Genomic DNA, 20,942 nt, shown 5'->3' on the forward strand with positions numbered 1-20,942 from the left:
TGCTTTTAAACATGAATGCAGTCTGTGTCATGTGGATATGATTAGTTCAAAATAACATGAGTGCCAGTGGTCATTTTTTTAACCCCATAGTGTGAAAAAATACACTTAGGGTCCACCTGTGTCACTTTCAGCTGTCTTTGTCGGGCCACAATGCACAATTTTTACCTCCAATTGTCATGGGATAAAAGGCAACAGATGTGTAGGGGTGTTGAAAAGTTATCAAAGGGCCGTCTTCACAACATTGTTTTATGCCTTTAGTGTGAGCGTGTCCCCGAGTGTGCAACATTTCTGACAATTTCATGTTTGAAGTTGGTCCCATTTAAAACAATCACTAACAATGACTCACTTTTGGTGTTCCAGAATTTAACACAAAACAAATTGCAGTGATGCTCTTCACATTCTCGTTAGATCATTTGAAAGCACCATGAAATTGCTGCATTTGCAACAAAGAAATGTTGTCATCCAACCAGTTGTCTCCTTTTAACCATCCTTAAACTAATCATCTGACCCTTGATTCCATTCCATTTTAACAATTTTATATACAGTCTGTTTAGTACTATTTATTATTTATTATTATTATTGTTTTGTTATTATTATCTTATTTATTGATGTTTTTTATTCTACATTTGGTTTGTTCCTCCTGTCATAACAAGCTCCTGTTTTAGGAGGCAATTTGAAAAAAATATATATATATACATTTTAATTACACCAATATTTTGCACTTTATCAGCAAGATGCCAAATTACACTTGTCAATTAATCTGCAGACATAGGTATTTGGCACAGCTGGACTCACAGCCAAACACAAATATGCCCCTACCCCCACCATGTCAACAACTTGTCTAATTTCACACTTCATGGGTGGGCAGGCACTCCAGAGAGCTATTGGTTAAAAAAAAACAAAAAAAAAAACGCAATGGCTATGTATAGGAATGCATTAAGATATTTTCATTGTGTGTGATTTATTCTATTTTTTCTTTAGCACCGGCAACTGAAAACACGGTTGCAAAGTGGTGATGGGCCAGCACCACTCCTGGGGGGTTTGGGATTACTATTTGTCAAGGTTACAAATTACATCTACCACAGTAAGGTTCACAGAAACTTGAAAATAACCAGTTTTTGTTTTTTAATGTGATAATTGTTTTTAAATTATCTTACATAATTGTATTAGATACTTAGTGTGCATATGAGACGTTAATGCGCTCATCTGATCAGAGATTATATATAGGTGGAGCATTTAAGACATTGAAGTGTATCAACGTTTGGATAGTATTCATCAGCATGTCTCAGATGTTGAATCACAAATCTGTTCCATTTCCTGGCATGCTTTTTAAGTTTAGTAAACCTCGACAGTTCAGACTCCAAAAACAGGCAACGATGCCATGTCATGTAGCTTGTGAGATTATGTTACGAACAGCGCACATATATAAAACAATTTGATTTGGGTGTGACACCGTGGATGAGACTTTCATTAGATTCCATTTCTCTCTCCTGCTTGAGGTTAACCGTCAAATTGGTAACATGTGTTTTATGCTCCTAAATACATTGCAACTTTAGATCAATGATTACAGTATGCCTCCGTGGGAACTCTCTAAGTGAAGCATTTTTTATTTTATAATCTTCAGCAAGAGAAAAAGAGAATGTCACAGTCCAGCCAATATGCCAAAAATGTTAAGAGGATGGAATTATAATAAGGTATTTAAAATGACAAGCAGGGTGTTGCTCAAACACATTGGTCAATGAAGACAACCATGATTATCTGTGCGGTGATTTCTTGTTTTCTTCAGCCTCTCAAAAAGGTTTAATAGCAAACCAACATTAGACGTAAGAACTCATTTTGTGCACCTTTTCACAAAAATCAACACAAAGATTTATTATGATTCAGTTAGGAGGGTGCCGGTTCGATTCCACCTCCAGCCCTCCCTGTGTGGAGTTTGCATGTTCTCCCCGAGCCCGCGTTGGTTTCCCCCGGGCACTCCAGTTTCCTCCCACATACCAAAAACATGCTTGGTTCTTGTAGGGGGAGAAAAAAATGTGTCGCGTGGCGAGCAGGATTTTGCCAAGTATCAACATTGTGCACTGCCAGAGAAAGGTCGGAGGGCAGTGGCAAGACGTGCACCACCGAAGCAGGTTTGGAGGATGGCCGTGGGTCTTGCACCGCCGAAGAAAGGTCTGATTGCGGCTGCGGAACTTGCACCGCCTGAGCAAGGTCAGAGGTTGGCTGCAGAGCATGTGCCGCTGGAGAAGGGTCGGTGCGTGGTGCTGCTAAGGAGCCTGCAACTGCCAAGGCACCTGGATGTTGGAGAGCACAAGAGATGCGGGTAAACGAGGGAAGGTGAAGTAGCAGGAAAAACAATGAACGGGACAAGTTGAAAAAGAAGACAGTGTATGAGGTGATGAAAAATGTAGGTACCTAACAGGCTTTGTTTGGAATGACACGACTTGGAGAAGGCTGAGCCAGAACCTTTATGCCATGATGCTCTCTCTCCTTCTCTGATGGAGAAATTCTTCTTCTGGTTCGAGGCTCGAGTCAGCGATGTCTTCCATCTCGGATTGATATTACACCTTACAACTGATCAACTAGAGTAGAAGAAATGTTCTGCGTAAGTTGGAGAGAGAAAAAATATGAGGGTTACTTCAGGCGGGGTCACTATTCGCCGATCCCCGTTGTCCATGGATTGGTAATAAAAAGTATTTGGATCGCTCAAAACTAAATTCTTGTCCAAAATATGTCGGACGTTTTCAAATGAAAAGCTCCTATATACCAATGATGAACATTGAATGCATTCTTCCACAGAGAACCAGCTGAGGTGGAGATTTGGTAGTAATGGATAGATTTAACCCTTGACCCAGAGAGGAAAACACCTTTCACATCCATGTTCTGTGTTCCTCTCGGAGCTGCTTCAGAATTTCTACAAGTTGCACGGCACTCCTCAATCCTCATCGTTCACTTTCAAAAATGCAATGAAAGCAGAGGAATGATGATTAAATTTGTATTGATTTGCTTTGAGAGGGTTAACTCCCATTAGTGGAGCTCTTGTAGGAATGTATGCTTCAGTGCAGATTGTCAGTGTGTGTGAGCTGTGTTAAAAGACAGAAACAGATACACCCCACCCTTCTTGTTGTGGTATTGTTGCCACGGCGACAACTAACACCAGTCCACTGTGCAGAACTGAAGCAGCTTTAAAGGATAACTTTCTCCCTGCTTCCCACCTCCTTTCCCCCAACACATCAGGCTGATGTCTGGGCAACTGCTGAGTGTTATTTGAGGTCATGTCAACTTCTGGGCCACATGCATTCACCCCCAACCCCCCCAATAACAAGAGCATGTACCATATGCTTGCCAACTGGCAACATATTATGATATAGTCTTTACCTGGTTAATGATGGAGATGAATAATCATGTGTTGTCATGGTTACTAATAGTTAATACAAAAATGAAACCTTAAATGTCAGGTGTATAAAGATCACGGTTGTCTCTGTGGCTAAAATTGTGTGCATAAGTCAATACTCTGAAGACTGTCACTAACCTATGCTAACACAGCAGTGAAATCTCAACTATCATAATTACATGAAAAACTCTTCTAGGCCATCATTCTGGGAAAAAAAAGTAATTAATTTAACTATCATCCAAATTTTTGATAATAAAGAAGCCACTCTGTGCATTAAAAAACAAGATGAAACTGAAAGTTCAGTATCGATGTTCTCACCCTAGTAATCGATCTGATATTGACGCTGAGTTAATATCAATACCATAGATATTTGGATCAATACTCCACCTCTAGTTGGGTATCGATATCATCATTTTTTTGCATCGATCCTCTACCCCTACTTAGGGAACACTTGTTTCTCTATGTCCCAGCTTTCCATTTTACATGTGCCACATATGGTTACACTACACTCTAATTCTGGGTCACCTTTAGCTCTGTGCACGTTTCGCAGTTTTGAGGCACACTCTTGGCGTAACACTCCTGACCTGAACTGGTGCTTTGAGAGAGGCCAATGACAGTAAAACACACATACACGAGCGTGCACCAAAGACAGGAAGTCTGTTTGTGGTTCTTTACAACCCTTGCCTTCCTGTGCTTGGCTTCAAAGAGTCTCTGTTATCAGAGTGCCCTGTTAATGGTTCTACTCACACAGAGTTCCCAGTTGCTTTAAACTGGGAGGTCGTGGTGGTGAAGTGGTGGATCATATTAAATGAGAAATAAATGAAGCAATGATTTGTGTGGTCGTTTGATATCATATTGATACCATTCATCCATCTTGTTTGTTCCCAATAAATCTATATTTTATTATGCTACATGACCTCATATTTAACTGTATTAGATAGTGTGTAATGTTAAAAAAAAACTACAAAATTATTTAAAAATGATAATGCTATATTATCGGTTTTGTTTTTTTGGTGGGGAGAATCGTCATTTTCAGGCTAAACTTTTACCTATGTACACACCAAAAGTTACCCCACTTGTCATATGGAGCATGTTAAGCACCATTATCAATCCCAAACCTGGTCATGAACTGTAAATGAACCTGAGAACAAAAGCTTGTATAATCTGCTTTTAACACACTCTTGTTAATTTATGTAAGCGTTCCTTTATTAAATTAGAATTTGTTCGTCTTACACAATAGGCCAACATGTCACTTTTTAATGATCTTATATTAATGCTTAATTATGGGTCTGAAATGGCCGTAATAAAAAAGCTAATCTTCTGATCTTCAATATTATGCATAATCCTGTTTTAAGGATTTGAAGGTGTTTGTCCATGATAGGTTGGCGTTAACCTCGCACATTGTAGCCCGATTTAAAAAAAAAAAAGATATTGCGAGCAATTTGTATGACCATTCATCTTATTAAAATATTTGAACAGTTTTCATTAGTCTTTGATTTGAAAATGACCTACTATTCAACAGGCTGTTGTGTAGCCCATAAAGTATATAATATAAGGCTATGACGCAACAAAAATGATCTCGGATGTCTTTTATGTCTGACATACAATACAGCCATCATCAATACAACTTTAAGACTTTAGCTGATTTGTTGGTTGGACAACCATAATTCGTTGTGTAAAACACTAAAGCATTAACCCAATAACTGCCGCCCCTTTGATTGATTCCCCATACTCCTTTACCAAAGCTAATTGCACTTAAAGGCTGATGTATAGTGTAGCATGTATTCTCTGGAAATCTAAAGTTCACTTCAGGGCGCCAGTCACAGAACTACCTGAAAAACCTCATATGAATTAGGATCTGAACACTTCAGGTGTTTGTCTATTTGGTGTATTTTTTGAAAAATTTACAAGAACTTAACAGTTAAACAGCACAGATGCCAGACATGGCTGAAGAATTCAAATCTAAATCAGCACCTTAAGTAATCAACAAATACTCAACCATTTATTCATTTTCTATAGTGGTTGCTCTGTTGGGTCCTGGGTGAGCTACAACAGCTGACTGGACTGGTGTGCACCCTGAGCAAATGCAAAAAGGTCTGTTACATTAGTTTAGTACTATAATAGCAAACAAATCCAAAAAATGTTCTTGGCAGGTAGGCTTCATTTTGACAAAGCAAAATTTGAAACATATTAAAGAACGCACTCAAGTAACACTATGATTCTAACGTGACACATACCAACCAGGGGGACCATCCTGATTTTCACCGGGAGCACACCAATAGAGAAACCTAGTATCTGCTCCGCATCTCGCCGACATCCATTATTTGTAAAGCCTGCTTCCTTCTTTACACTATAAAGGGAACTGTTTGTCTCAGTGCTGTCATTCTAAAGTGCCGTCTTTCAGGATGCCTAGGCTGTTATGTTAGTGATAAGACAGCATTCATGGGCTTGCTAATGTATATCTGGCCAAGGACTGATTCACACATACAAACGGTACTTCAAATGACAATTTTTCAGCTTTCATGTGAAGACCTGAGCTGCTCGGTTGCAGCTTGTCAATCTGTTTTACTGCTTTCATCCTCTCCTCGCAGGTCTGGTGAGATAAAGCACAAAGAGCATATGCCATGTTGTGTTGTAGGGATATTTCATCCAAAGGTCAAAGGGTATGAGGCTCAACTGTTCAGGGTAAGGTGGATTGGTGCCAATAGTGAACGGTAATCTGAAGGCTCCAGCAACAACAGCCACCCACCATTGCACTCTGTTGCTGAGAGATCATTGGGAACAACCAAAATTTGTCTGTGCTTCATCCTAATTAAGACCCATATTCACGTTGGCATGTTTTCATGGGTCTACCATTAAGAAGTAAATCCTTTAAAATGTTAGTTTGATGCTAATTTTGTCCTCCACATGGGCGGTATTTTCCCACAAGCATGCATGTTAACTTCAGATTCTAAGAATTATTTTGACATTGTTTCTGGGATATGTTTTTCAAAACTATGAATGACGAGTGCTTAATATTTGAATTGTTTGAATTGCCGCAGCTTTAATGGTTATGTGACTGGACGCGCATGTGTATGTGTTTTGTCACAACTATGGCAACAACTCCATAATTAAGTCCATTTGTACATATACCAAAAAAATCTGAGACCTTTGATCTGTGATTAGTTGTAACACACAAAGAAGCCTTGTTGCCATTTGACAGATGCAGGGATTAATTAGGGGAGCAGCGTCAACGTTGTAAATGCGTCATCAGCGGAGTCTCCTTTGGATGTACTCATTCACACTCTTGACTCCTTACGATGTACTCATTCACACTCGGGAAATAACGGGTGTGTTTCAATCCAGAGAGCCTCACTAGGAAACTTTGTTTGGGATTTATTTGCGTTCTCATTTTGTTCCCCTAAAACTTTAGCAATAAGGACCAACACAAGTTTGCCATTGTTTTTTTTTTTTTCCAGTTTTCTTCAAATTTCAAATGTACCTTCTTGTATTTCAGCCTCATGTCATTGTGTCAACTTTCCTTTATCTTGTGTCTATTTTGCCTGACTTTGAGCATGGTGCACACGGGGGCTAACTCTAACTCCAAACAGCACAGAGTTAAAGCAAACCCATTTTGCCACAATAAAATAAACTACTTTCCCCCTTCGTTTTCTCTCTCTTACAACCCCCTCCTGTCTCCCCTTCACTCCAGACCCCCCTTCCCCCTTTCAGCCCGAGTGAAAATAAACTCTTCAGCCTCTATTTATTTTGCTTAGAAAGACTGGACCACCACAGAGTTTCCTCCTGCCCATTTCAGCTCTAACTTGCTTAATTTCCCCATTAGAATAACTTTATTCAGTATTTGCTGTGTAATTTTGCTGATGAATTTCTGGCAACATCAACTTATTCGATAGTATGTTAATTTTTTGCAACATATGTGATGTGTCATTTAAAAGAATTGAATTTTACCATGTCACATGTAAAAGCATCTTACATCAGCCCATAAACAGAAAACCGAGCAGCGTTTTCCCGTTGCGCGGATTGGGCGACATATTACACATGCCAGGAAGTGCGACAAACAATCATGCAAGGGATTCTAGCAAGTATTAATGACCAAGGAGTTGCAGCCAGTAAAACGCCTCAACAATACCATCAAATTATTCCTACCAGCACAAAATAAAATGATAGGATAGTTCTGCAAATGTAAATGACTTTAAAACTGATAAGAGATTAATTCTATACAGTGAATGTATTTCTAATGACATCATTCAAGTAGGGCAGGTATAAAGAATAAAAGGTGAAGCTGATACAACCCTTCAAAACACTCGGGATGCTCGATTTACCACTCTTGTGGGAATCATCTGGCAACTGCTGGCACATCAGGAGAGGTCTAAAACTCGGTTGATTGCTGATGAGCTGAGCAGGAACGTGCCCCTCAGAAGTTGACCCTGCTCAGCCAGGATCAAGGAAACAAAGTCAAGCAGGAATTTACCAAAATGAAAAGCAAGCTCAATCTTCTTCTTTTTGGGTCACGTCAGAGCTCCAACTTGGTGTTGTGAAGCCACGTCAGCATCTCAAGCTCAATGATGGTGGGCAATTTACCAAATATTGCCAGTCCGTCTTTTGTCCTTAATCATTGTCCTGGGCAACCATCCATTGTCAGTCATCATTCATAATGTAATTGTCCATTTGTCCTTCCATCCTCTACATTGGAAAGAGCTTTCGTCACCAGTCCGTTGAGCCCTCCATTATCCAACAGATGAGAAACCAAATTCAATAAAAATGATGTAGCTGCCAAAGAGCTTTACAAAGCCACACATGCACTTATTTTATTTTGCAATTTTAAAAAGCCAAGTACATTGTAGGATAGAGTCAACTCTAATTCAGTTATTGCGGTGTCGTATCTAAATATCTGCCACACCAATGTCCATCAGTGACATCCTGAAGCTGAGATGTTTTCCATGGGGCAAACTGTTTTTATTGTCTGCCATGTGTGAAGGTGTGAGGGTGAAGCTAATGGCTCAGGTTCCATAATTCATAATAACATTTCGAGCTCAATAGCGGGCTGTCTTTGTCAATAATGGTGCCTGTTTTGCCGGGTTGACGGTTTGAGCATTCGTAAATTGATGATTGTCTCGAACCAGAACAAAATGACTGTAATACTGAAACAGTTGGGCATTTGCATTCCGAAGTCAAACACACTCACATGTTTGGAAGACATTGTTATGATCCGTTTTGAAACCAAGGTTGAACATTTTGACAGTGAAGTAAGTTATCTTTGACATGAACATAACATTGATCATCACCAAAATAATAATAATAAACGAACTTGTATAGATCAAACTTAAAAACAAAAAAATCATCTCTGATTAAAATTTCCTGGTGACCAGTGATAAGTGATATTGATCATTTCAGTGTTTGTGTATGTTGAAGTCTTCCAACTTTCCAGGAGCCTGAATGAACAATAAATATAGGCGTATGTGAACGGAAGTGTCTTTATTTGAATACACATGTTTCTATGTGCTGTATGATTTTCCAAGGACAGAGTTTATTCATCTGTGTTTCTTGTTAAATGGAGATAGTGGGCCTGTGATGTGTCTTTTTGATTGATCAAATGAAGAACACATTGAGGGGGGGAAAACTGTGTGTGGGGGTTTGTGTGTGTGTGTGTGTGTGTGTGTGTGCGTGCGTGCGTGCGTGCGTGCGTGCCTGTGCATGTGATGCATGCATGCGCGTGTGTTTGTTTGTGCATGTGTGTAAAATTACACACACTAGACAACATCTGGCCCATGCAGTCTTTATACTTCCTTAAGCAAAAAGAAAGACGGTATTGTTTTGAAACAAATGTACTCACTTTGTACGTGTCTGATTTACAAATGTGTGTGTGTGCTTATAATTTAAGGAAAAATAGTTCAGGTAAACCCTGAAAATCAGAATACAACAATTCAAGACATGCAATATTTCTATTAAAGTTTAAACTGTAATAATAGCAAGCATGCCCTGTTATAGGCTAATTGTCATGATCCAAGTATTTTTCTGCAATATTGTGTCCTCAGTAGCGTGGATGGGAGGAGCCTCCTGCACATACAGTATACAATTTTACTGTAAAATACATAGTTTCTCAACTGTACATCTGTATGGCTCTTGATCCTATCAATTGCTCTGACAATAGTGACCCAAGGTTGCCTCATGACATCATTGCTGGCTCTAATTAGTTTGCTGGGGAAAATTCCCTCCTCTCAGCCCCAACAGCCACTCATCATATCAGCCTGTACGTCTTCTAGGAAACAATATTTGGATGGAAAGTCCTACCCAGTAGTGAAGCTTGCAAACATGAGTTTTTTATGGAGTGATTTTTTTTTTAGATACCATCACTCAGAGGACTACATTTAATGGGAGTCCCATTGTACTCAAATTCTTGTTAAAATCTATAAACTGGATTTTAATAAGTTTATGCATGAGTATGGATGTTTGTAAACACACACACACTCGCGCACGTACAAAGCAGCAGCTGTGATCAGTCCGAGCCAAGTTACTGTCGTGCCGGAATAAAGAAAACATTAATATTTTCTTGCTTACCGGAATTTTTAAATCAGCGCATGTAGGGTTCAAGAGGCACTTAGTTCCTTTCATATGACTTGCTGAGCGATATGATTGAAAATTACAATTTAAGTAGTGTAAGATGACCAAAATGTCTGAAGAGTATTGGATACAAAAAAGTACAAATTTGCCTCTACTGTGAGATAACAGAACCTGTGAAAGGTTTTTATCATAGTCTTATCACATGCGTCAAAGACACATGCAGGTTAGCATAATAACATTTTGTTAATCCAACTAATTACAGACATTAATTGATGGAAAAAAAAAAGATTGTAAAAGTGCAATGTAATATGTATAAACAAAGAGGAGAATCAGAGGAAAAAAATTGGCATGTTTAATATGACATTTCATCTGTCAGTTCATCTCCATGTGTTTACATTTTGGATACTGTGAATATTTAAATTCCACATTGCCCTCATCAAAATCATTCAATGGAAAAATGGTTAAAAACCTGTTCACCATGTCCAGTTGGAATAGGAGCCAGAGAAAACATGGGTGTAACCTCAGTGCACAAATTCTCTCATATGCCAGTTCTGAGAAAGACAAGTGTTAGAGGAGCGCAGGATGGATGAAGTGAAGAATAATGAAGGGACTCCAAGAAACAGATGCCGGCAAAGGCGTGGTGGTCAGCACGTGTACCTCACAGCTCTGATGTTTGGGTGCAAATTTCAGATCTGCCCAATTTGCATGCTACTCGTGCAGGCTTCCACCCGTATTACAATCACGTGAATGTTATGTGATGCCGTGAGACTCAAATTTGTCCTGTTTGTCAATTTTTGTGTCGTGGGATGCTTTGTGACTGTCGTTGCTGCTCCAAGTTCAGCAAGCACTTGGCTGTCCATCATGCCTTTACTTGAAGTGTTGACCAGTCCATGACTCAATGACATTTAATACTATCATGCTAAACACCTAGAAAACTGCTCTGGGAGTAGCAAGTGGGCTAACACACGGAAATTTTGGCACAGGTGATTTAGTCTGTCTATGCTGTCAGCTGGCATCACCCTTTCGTGAAGTGCACCCGGTTTTACACAAGCTAAGGCTATGTTTGGACTAGGGCATGCTGTCAAGTAGGTTGGGATGAGGTTTAAAGAAAAGACATTTTGAGTCCAAGAATGTCATCAGACCTGAGGTTGAGGTACTTTAAGTCTAAGTAGGTTTGGGCTTGAAAAGCATTTAAAGATGAGAGATTGGATTGTAAATCAATCCAGTTGTGTAGTGCAAAGTAGTGAGGCTTGTGTTTTGTCCTGGAACAATACTTGTCTAAATGTGGGTAGTTACTGGCTCAATTGCTGGCCAGAACCTCAACAGTGAAGAAGGGTTTGAGGTTTTGGATTGTTAGGTTTGGTTTGGCGCTGACGTTTCTCAATGTAATAACGAAGGAAACAAGGAGCTACAGGATAAGCAAATTCACCAATTGTATTTGATTTATTGTGGGATCTCTCTTAGTGACAGACAAAATTAGAGAGTAATTTTATTCCATTTCTACTCATTTTGTCTTTTTCTTATCTGATGTCAAATTAAATCACCGAGGAAAGTTCTTAAAGTGACAAATTATTCTGAACTCAAGCTCCTTGAGTCATAATTACTTCATATCACATCATCAATCTTGCCCATTATCGCTTGTAATCATAGGTCTCGCTTGCTCTTGAGGTAGACATTTTCCAACACCCTTTCTCGTCATGGTAACAGATTGTAAGGCCCAAAGCTTTGCTACTTCTTGTACATTTACTCCAGTTAATTGGGTTTATTTTTACTAAAGTAATTGAGGGATAAGCAGTAATGATAAATAAAATTAATCTGAACTCATGTCTGGCTGGTAAGAAGCTTTTCTGCTAATCTTGTCCTTTTAGCGGTCATAAATTAATTCTCCCTCGACAAGATGTAGCTGGAGTATTCATTGCCTGTCTTAAGTATGAGCTGTAACAACTTTAGTTTCCGCGAATAAACTTTTTTTTTTTTTTTTTTGCGACCGCATTTGAAATATAATAGCCTGGATGGTCAACCGAGCACATAGGATCTTTTTACCTCCAGCTAAGCCACGCCCCCAAAATGACGCCACATTGTTTACAATAATTGAAAGGGTTCATAGTATGCTTGGATCAAATTTTTCTGGTCATCTCCAATCCTCATGATGGATAATGACAATACAAACAGTTGCGACAGACATGCTGTAAATTATTCCCCAGACATTTTTATGATGATAACTTTGACACCAAAATATCCATCATCCATCTATTTTGTACACCACTTATCATTTGGCTCACAGGTTGCAGCCACATCGTTGGTCAATTTAGTCTTCAGTTTAGAGAGAATGTGAGAGAAAGCCCACACAAGGATAAAATTCCCTTAAGAAGGCCCGAGATACAATTCAAACACTGAACGTTGATTGTTTGTCTCTTTTACATTAGTTCGATACTGAACGACACCTATCCAAATGATCACCATCTTCAGCTGATCTGTTAATTTGAATCTCTCAATTTAGCTGCAGAAATAGTTGTCCATTGTATGGACTATATTTTATAAACAGAAAAACATGATTTATTGAGTAAAGTTCTTTGTTGGTCATGAGTTTATGCATCCAGTCGTCCATTTTCCACACTGATTATCCTGTTCAGGGTACTGGGGGTTGCTGGAGCCTATCCCAACTAACATTGTGTGAAAGGTAGACTACACCCTGAACTTGTCGCCAGCCAGCCACAGGGTACATATAGAAACGAACAACCATTTCCAGTTTATGCATTACAACCACATATACAGCTGTGGTCACTACGCTGCTTGAATTCATCAGTGATCATCAATCATGTGTGATTCATGCTGTCATATTTGATTTGTCTCAAGAGAAGCAACATTTTTTTCGATATGCATCGTAATTTTACAAGCAACACACCAGTTTGTCAATCATGTTAGCTGAGGCATGACATTATTAATTGGCTTTAAATGACTTGATACATACAGATACTTAGTGTAATGTGTGTTTACCAGATGTGTTCATTGGTCACGGTTTGACCCATCTGTATATGCGTGAATAGTATTCAGGATATTATCTGTGATAAATACACCATTGTTGAAACATTATGAAAACATTATGCCAGTAAGATTATTTATGATGGTTGTCTTTTTTTAAGTTTACTTTGATATCCATTTCCATGAGAAAAAAATATCACAAACCATAGTCCTTCAAACGAATCGATTTCACAACCCTAATTATATTCAAATGTTATTGTCTTGTGAAGAAATATTCCGGCCTTCCAGATTTCATAGTGGTCACATGAAGAAACCTCTGTGGCACCATCTTTACAAAAAAAAAAGGTGTTTCACATTAGAATTTGTACAGCTCAGTATAAACTATTGTTTTATATTATCAGTTGCCTGAAGAGAATTCTCATGAAACCAAATAAACAGATATTTGCAGCAACATTTATCTGCAAACTGGAATGATTGCCACGCACATGTAGAAAGTTATTTCAATTAATTCCCAAAAGCCCTGGTATTGAAGGATTCTCTAGAATTTCGCAGTTATCCAAACTTCTAGGAATAGACAAGAGGGACTATGTGGTTTTATCATTGCCATTTCCCAATAAGAAATGCTTACAAATCATGGAATCATCTTACTTGGTCAGGTTTGGAAAATGTTTATGATTGAGCAACTCTCTTTTCAACACACATTTTCTCCAACTTAACCTCAAAGGAGGTGTCAGGCACATCCATCATGGTATTTTGTTGAAACAAAATTTCAAGACATTGCCCCCCATGAAGAAGAGGGAGGAAAATCAAGAGATGATGGTGGGGGATGTTTTGATTCTCTGATCTAGATGAATCCATAAACAACGGTGGTGTTGAATAAATATTACCTGCCATCCTACCTACCTACCTACCTACCTACCTACCTACCTACCTACCTACCTACCTACCTACCTACTTAACCACCTATCCACAGCTACATTTATATATCAATGTATACATTTATATTCACCCCTACTGATCATCACAACTTACTAGTCCACAGTGGCCACCTCTTTCACTCTTCACTCTCTCTCGTTTTTCTCATTCATCAACTCTTCAAAGTACTTTTTCCATCTTCCCATCACACTTCCAGTATCTGTTATTTATTCTATATACATTTATACATTTATTTTGAAATATGGTTAAAATTTGCTGGCCTTGGGCTGTGGACTTTTATTTTGACACAGCCTTTGGTCACCTGGTCAGTCACCAGATCAGGCACCTGATCAGGTAAAGATGGCTGCCCACATGGCAGTCTTCCTCAGTCAGTCTCAGCAAAGAAGATAGTAGTGTTATATTTTTTCTTACCGCTTCAAGCTTACAATTTGGATTGGCTGCACCGGTGTGTTAGGTGCTTGCCTACCTGCCACACCTCTCTATCTCTCCTTGCCTGCCTGCTATTGCCTCCCTACCTCTGCCATGCGGGCCTCCATGTTGGACATTCTACCTCCATCTCCAACAAGGTACACCATGTTTTAAGATAAGTGTGTGACAACAACTATACAACATCTAGCCCTGGAAATAATTGAATTGAAACTGACACTTACATATCTACCTACCACCCATCCACCTACCTTATATTTGATGGCGCACAAATCAAAATTCTGTCCTAACATATACAAGACAGTATTAAACTTTTTTATATATATAATACTTTCTTTCCATATATGAAAATGATGTTTTGAAGACAGCATATCAAGAATGACCCAAAATTGTATTTATCCGTAGGGATAAACCCTTGAATGTTGTTTTTCAACTTGAAATTTTATTTTTTTTAACCCAAACATTGGGAGCATTTGGTTTTGTCTTTGGGTCATATTTTGCCTGACAGTCAAAAATCACATTGGCATGATTGGTGACTGACACAAAGCGCAGTCACAGATGTGGATACAAATGTCTTGAATGATTCAAAATGTTTTCGGGCAGATGTACTGACTAAATATTCATCAAAAAGGACGATTAAAAATACAAATAATGAGGACACGCAACTGCATTTACTGTAAAGAATTCTATTAATATATGGTGAATTTACAGCAGTCTATTAGTGTATTTTGTAATCATCATAAATTACTGTTAAACAGTCATCCTTGCAGGTAAAGTAGTATCATTATTAGGCATTTAATGCAATAAATGGACAAAAGCGAAATGATCACTGAGATTTGTGATCAGCATTTGAGGAAATTGGGATTTGTGCATGGAGAAACAGTTTCTGCTCACAAAAATGGGAGCAAAAACAAATGTGTTGCATTCATATCATTGTTTAGTGTTTATAAAACTGCTCATCCCCATTTACATTCAAATACACCATTTCCTTTGGAGGAAAATGCATCAGAAATTTAAATTAATTGGAAGTCAGACAGTATCCTGAATAAAGTGTGTTTGACTTTTGAGGTTTCCGTGGTTTTACAGTAGTTGTTATTTGAACAAATTTAATCCACTGAAGTTAACAAACATGACAGACATATTTTGACTCACCACTTGACTTTAAATCCATCAAGCGGAGCTCAATGACAAGCATTGTTTATCCTGGATTTATTACAACCATTCTAATTTCAAACTAAGACCTTCGAAGAAAAGTAAGAAAATGAAGTTTTTCCAAGTGACGTATGTTTTGCACTCTTTAGAGGTGTGTTTAAAATGTTGTCATTGAGCTTGTGGCTTTGCGTCATTTCATGTGAGGTATTCACACATACTGGTGTTAGCTATCCCCAGTGGAACAATAACTGTCAGTTTCAACATTCATTTGGAGCACGTACACCCACGCCACTTTGAATATGTGCATAGGCCAAAAAGGATCATGCCGTTTCACTTTTACTGTAATCTTCATTTCTGTCAAGTGTTGTTGTGATCACAGGATATTTTCAAATGTTTTCATATTTAGTAAGTTCCCTTTCATCTCTCTCTCTTTGGTAAACTCTGCTCCCTAGCTCCAGTATTATGGTGGCCATATGCTACATATGTTTCTGGGATAGATGCCAGAGTTGAGGAAGAGAATTGTATTCACATTGTTGGTGCCAAGAAACACACCAATGTGTTGCTTTAGACACAGACTCATGTCAAGAGAAAAAAAAAAAAGGTGTTTAGCCATGTAGTAATGGTATTCCCCATGCATATTGCTCAATAGATGACACAATACATATGCCATTAAATTTAAATTGCCATTGCTGTGTTCCTAATAGTCATGTTCCTAAGAGTCATCTTTCTATTTGTAAATATGTACTCTGTGAAGTGAATGAAGTTATAACTGCAGAACATCATTGACATTTTGGAAGTACTAAAGTAATTTTATTATGAACTCTGTCAATCTTGAGCCATGTAAAGGAAAGATTAGATGTAGAATATTGCCCCCCCCCCCCTTCACACACACACACACACACACACACACACACACACACACACACACACACACACACACACACACACACACACACACACACACACACACTTCCAAAATCTGCAGTCCTGCTGATGATGTCGCTCAATCACATTTAAAACAAACCAACAAGGATTGAAAGCGCCAATGCCATGCTTGCAACTTAACACACACGTTTTAAAAAGTTTATATTGTTAGCTTTAGTAGGTTCTTCATCCATTTTTATACCACTTGTACTTTTTATTGTTATGGGTGGGCTGTAGCCTAAAGTATCTCAGCAAACACAGGGCAAGAGGCGACATACCACCTGGACTGGGCATCAGCGAATTGCGCCAAGTACTTGCACTCAAACTTAAATTTACAACTCATCTAGCACGCTTATGTTTGGAAAGTTGGAGTAAGTCGAAGCACCTGAAGAAAGCCCTCAACTCCACACAAGAAGGCTGGAGCTGAGATTTTAAACTCTGACATCTTTTTTTTTTTCTTTTGATGATGACATCATTTTGAGCATAAACTTTAAATTGTTTGGTACCAATACAATTTCAATGAGAAAATTTAGTTGCTCAGTTTCAGTTCCTCATTTCATCATTGGCCACCCACTTTTGTTTCCCACAGAACTGTCTGACTGGATCAAATGACCCTGGTTTGAAACTCGTGTTTCTTAGAGATAATGGAATATAATTGACATCACCTCAGCAGTATTTTGCACCTATTATGTCCGCCAGCCACACTATATTTTAGTCTCGTTTTGACATTGCTGACAATAAATCATTTTTATTGCCACAGTGATATCACAGTTTTTGTTAGCCAAAATAATAAAAAACAACATTTCTTAGTGTTTTTTTTTTTTTTTTTTCAGTTTATTTGCATGGCCTGAGCGTTCTGTCACAGGTCTTGGGTCAGCAAAGTCACTTTTTCACCGTTCTCACTCCAATTCACACAGTGTGGGAAGTTGGGATATGAACATAATCATTTTATCCTTAAAGTGGTATGTGCTGAACGGGTGCCACCTTCAAAAACGTAATCCAGTTATCTTCAGTACAGTGCAGTTCACTACACTAAAAAATAAAATCTCCTATGATACAGAAATACAACGTTTCCAAAGCATTTTGAATGAATCATGATGAGATCCAGTGGGTTTGGAATGGTTTTCACAAAAGTGTCTTTTGTCATTTATTTACTCATCAAATATAAAAATGTTTGTGACACTGAAAGCCTCTTATTTAAAATACTGAATGTGTTAACGCGCCTCTGCAATGGAAAACTGGTTATAAATGGCTTATTATTTCGCAATTGACTAATCTTCCCTTTATGTACACAAAAAAAAGATTATAATGATGGAGCCGCTGCTGTAAGAGGCTGCAATTTGTGACTTCATCACAGGAGTCAAGGCTTTTTTTTTCTTTGTCAAAGTTTCTCTGTTGCCATGAGTTCACTGTAGTGTTCTGCTTATAACGTGTCAGAACTCAAAGAAATAAATTAAAGCATCTGGCATCAAATTTGGAATTGCAACATTTCTTTTTGGTCAACTTTTCTGTATTCACGGATGAGCAAAAACAAAACTACTTTTCAAATTTAAGCACTGCGTATTATGATAGTGATGCAAACTCCAACTACAATAACAGCATGTGTGTAAATTGCTTTTCTTTTATGATATTTTGATATGACTTCATCACACAATTGTTGTATTGTTAGTTGATTTTTTTTTTGTGGAGATAAGAGACACAGAAAATTAATCCAACCCAGTTGGTCTGTCATCCATTACATATGACACATGAAAAACGCTAATTGGAAATGTGAGCTTTGTAAGAGAAAGTTGTTCGAGAGAAAACAGCCACCCTCCATACTGAATTGGTACAGCCTGCACAAGTATGAGAAATTTTGCCTCATAGTATCTGAATTTGAAAATGCAAACATGTCAATCACTTACAACCGCAATGTATGCTGTGTTAACATTTCTACATTTCAAAGTTGACTCCTGTGAGACACACACTGCACCAGACAGCAAATGGCTTTTCACTTGAGCTTTTCATCCTGGTCAGGCCCTCAAAGCGCCCCGGATAGCAAATTATTCTGAAACTACAAGTTTGGTGTGTTGCTGGAAATCCCTATCGTTGTGATCAAACTAAACTAAAAATAAAAACAGTTGGCAAGCTACATTCAAAGCACCAACGACTAGTAAAGGCATTATGTACTCGTCTCTTAAGCCTGATGCAATAGCGTGCTTGAGCGCTATTGTTATTATAGTAACAATCATTTTACTGTATCTACTATTAAATGTAAAAGTTGCACATAGAAAAGAGACTGAAATAAAAACCTTGCTGAAAACCTCCGTGTTGACATTAGCCATCTGACCCAGGCACTTATTCGCTGTTGACAATATAAAGTGAACTTAAAAACACATGAAAGACAAGGTACAAAGTGCTAAAATCACTTCTCTAACCACATGCACATTAACACTCTCTGAACAGGTGTATCCATCCTCCCATGAGACACACTCAGGCCAAAATAACCAGAACAAATGGCTGCAAAGCCAATAAAACAGAACAGCCTCTGTAGTTGCTATTTCACTGCCTTGTCTAGACAGAATCCATTATTCTCAGACAAGGTTCGTAAATCTGGAAAGATAATTGTTACTTTGTATAATTTTGGATTGTCATTTGTGTTCACTTAAACTATCTTTGACAGCTGGAACACAGAATATTATCTTAATACGAGATAATATCAAGAACAAATGTTTTGGTGTACCGGACCACACCTACAGAATGTGAAAATGGAACAAATTAGGGAGTCACTGGTTCTTACTTTCTAGGATTGTGTCTATCTCTAGAACGTGTCTGCTGGAATTTGGGTCGTTCATTCATTCATTCATGCATTCATTCATTCAGAAGAGAATTTGTAAGGTCAGTGGTAACTGATATTGGAAGAAAAGGCCTGGTTCACAATACACAGTTCATTAGTTTGATGGCTCTGAGGCCAGTTCATGTCAAATTGGTCCAAGAATACCATTTATAGACCTTGCTTTGAGTACTGGGCCAAACTGATGCAGGTACGGGAAAAAAAAAGAACTCTCTCAATTGATGAAAGTACTGACTGGGTTGTGTCAATACTTTGGACCTGAAAGGGTGGGGGCTCAGTCATGAAAATGTCATCTGTCTCACGGATTCTTGTTCTCATCACTAAAGATGGGTGTGACTGTTTTCTTAAGGCCCTTTGGCCCCAGAGTGGTATTGTCACCGTATCTTTATCTTTGTATGAAGGTCCAAATACGACAGGACGCATCTGCTTCAGTGTTGCTACCTCGATTTGTAGCTCTACCTCAAACAGTGCTGTTTAACTTGCCTCTGCAGTACAGGCCAGCCATCACATTCTCTCCTGAGCATTGTTCCCTCGAAGCTGTGCACATGCGCAATAGCGCACTGCTCTTGCCCTCTCAGCGCATAGCACATCTATGTACCCCATTAACTCAAATAATTACAAATGAAAATCAAGGAAAAGTATTTGGTAGATAGTTGACATCATGACAACTGGAGACGCAGCATTGTCCAGTGGTCACGCTGGCCACTTGAAAAAGAGCCCCAATGCTGAGAGAGAATATCTCTGTACAATTGATTCATATTACCGCGATTGTATCTTGTATCTGCATATTATATATATATATATATATATATATATATATATATATATATATATATATATATATATATATATATATATATATATATATTTATATGAATACAGAATTGTATAGATAATACACTACAGACAAACCCTAGCAGAAAAAGCCCAACACATGGAGTCAATTGGCAAACAATGAAGCCATTCAAATCCGTATACTCAGAAGAGTAAAGCAGTTTTCCAGGTCAGATCGTCTACGTAGGTCAGACTATATGGAAAATAGAATAGCATTCTGTTGAGTGTCATCAATTTGTTGGATGGAAAAGTGCTTCCTGGTTGTTGGAAGATGACAGATGACACTAAGAACAGCTAGCTGGAGCCAGATTTTATAAAGGGGAGAGACTCAGTCAGCAAAATGCAATTCTTCAGAAAAATGTTGGTTTATTCTGGTATTCTACTGTTTTTTCACTGAGAATGACTTTGGAGTGATTTACTTGGAAAAAACATCGTAATTATTCAGAAAGTCAGAAATTCCAAGTAAATTTCACAAGGAGTTTTTGAATGAATTTTATTCACATTGTTTTAGTTGATAAAAAAAAAAAGTCGCTCAAGGGTTGAGGTGTTAATCCACTCTCTTCAACTTGGAACTGATAGCACATACCACATACTGAAGTCTGCCCGTCAGGTACTCCATGATCGATGCCCTCACCTTCTCCTGATATGCAAATTGTAGAACGTTGAGACCATGCCGAAGCTGATGCCTAAGGTGGTTAAGCAGCAATCGCTCCAGAGTCTTCATCACGTGTGAAGTCATTCAGCTCCACAGGTCGTGATTTCTTTAAAACCTCTGTTGCTTCTGCTCCAACTTCCTTCTATAAAGCAATTTCGCCACCTTGAGCTCCCTCTGCACTTGCTTTAGAGGTCAAGTACCCTATCTGCTTGGGTACTCATGCTCTTGACTTAATTTTAAGGGGCCCA

At 38.4% G+C, this 20,942-nt stretch overlaps 1 long non-coding RNA gene across 3 annotated transcripts; it reads right to left on the reverse strand.

Moving 5' to 3' along the window:
• Window positions 1-1,452: 1,452 nt before the first annotated feature.
• LOC147052320 (uncharacterized) lies at window positions 1,453-5,798 on the reverse strand. Of its 3 annotated transcripts, XR_015066965.1 has the most exons (4): window positions 5,629-5,798; window positions 5,391-5,467; window positions 2,413-2,579; window positions 1,453-2,291 (listed from the first exon to the last, which is right to left on the reverse strand). It is a non-coding gene; the product is annotated as an uncharacterized LOC147052320 (long non-coding RNA). The 3 variants fall into 3 exon arrangements; XR_015066964.1 differs by lacking the exon at window positions 5,391-5,467; XR_015066963.1 differs by lacking the exon at window positions 5,391-5,467 and having other exon boundaries at window positions 2,413-2,598.
• Window positions 5,799-20,942: the final 15,144 nt, after the last annotated feature.

This window comes from Syngnathus leptorhynchus, chromosome 8 (genome assembly GCF_054491065.1).
Source record: "Syngnathus leptorhynchus isolate UIUO chromosome 8, UIUO_Slep, whole genome shotgun sequence".
Taxonomy (NCBI): Eukaryota; Metazoa; Chordata; class Actinopteri; order Syngnathiformes; family Syngnathidae; genus Syngnathus; species Syngnathus leptorhynchus.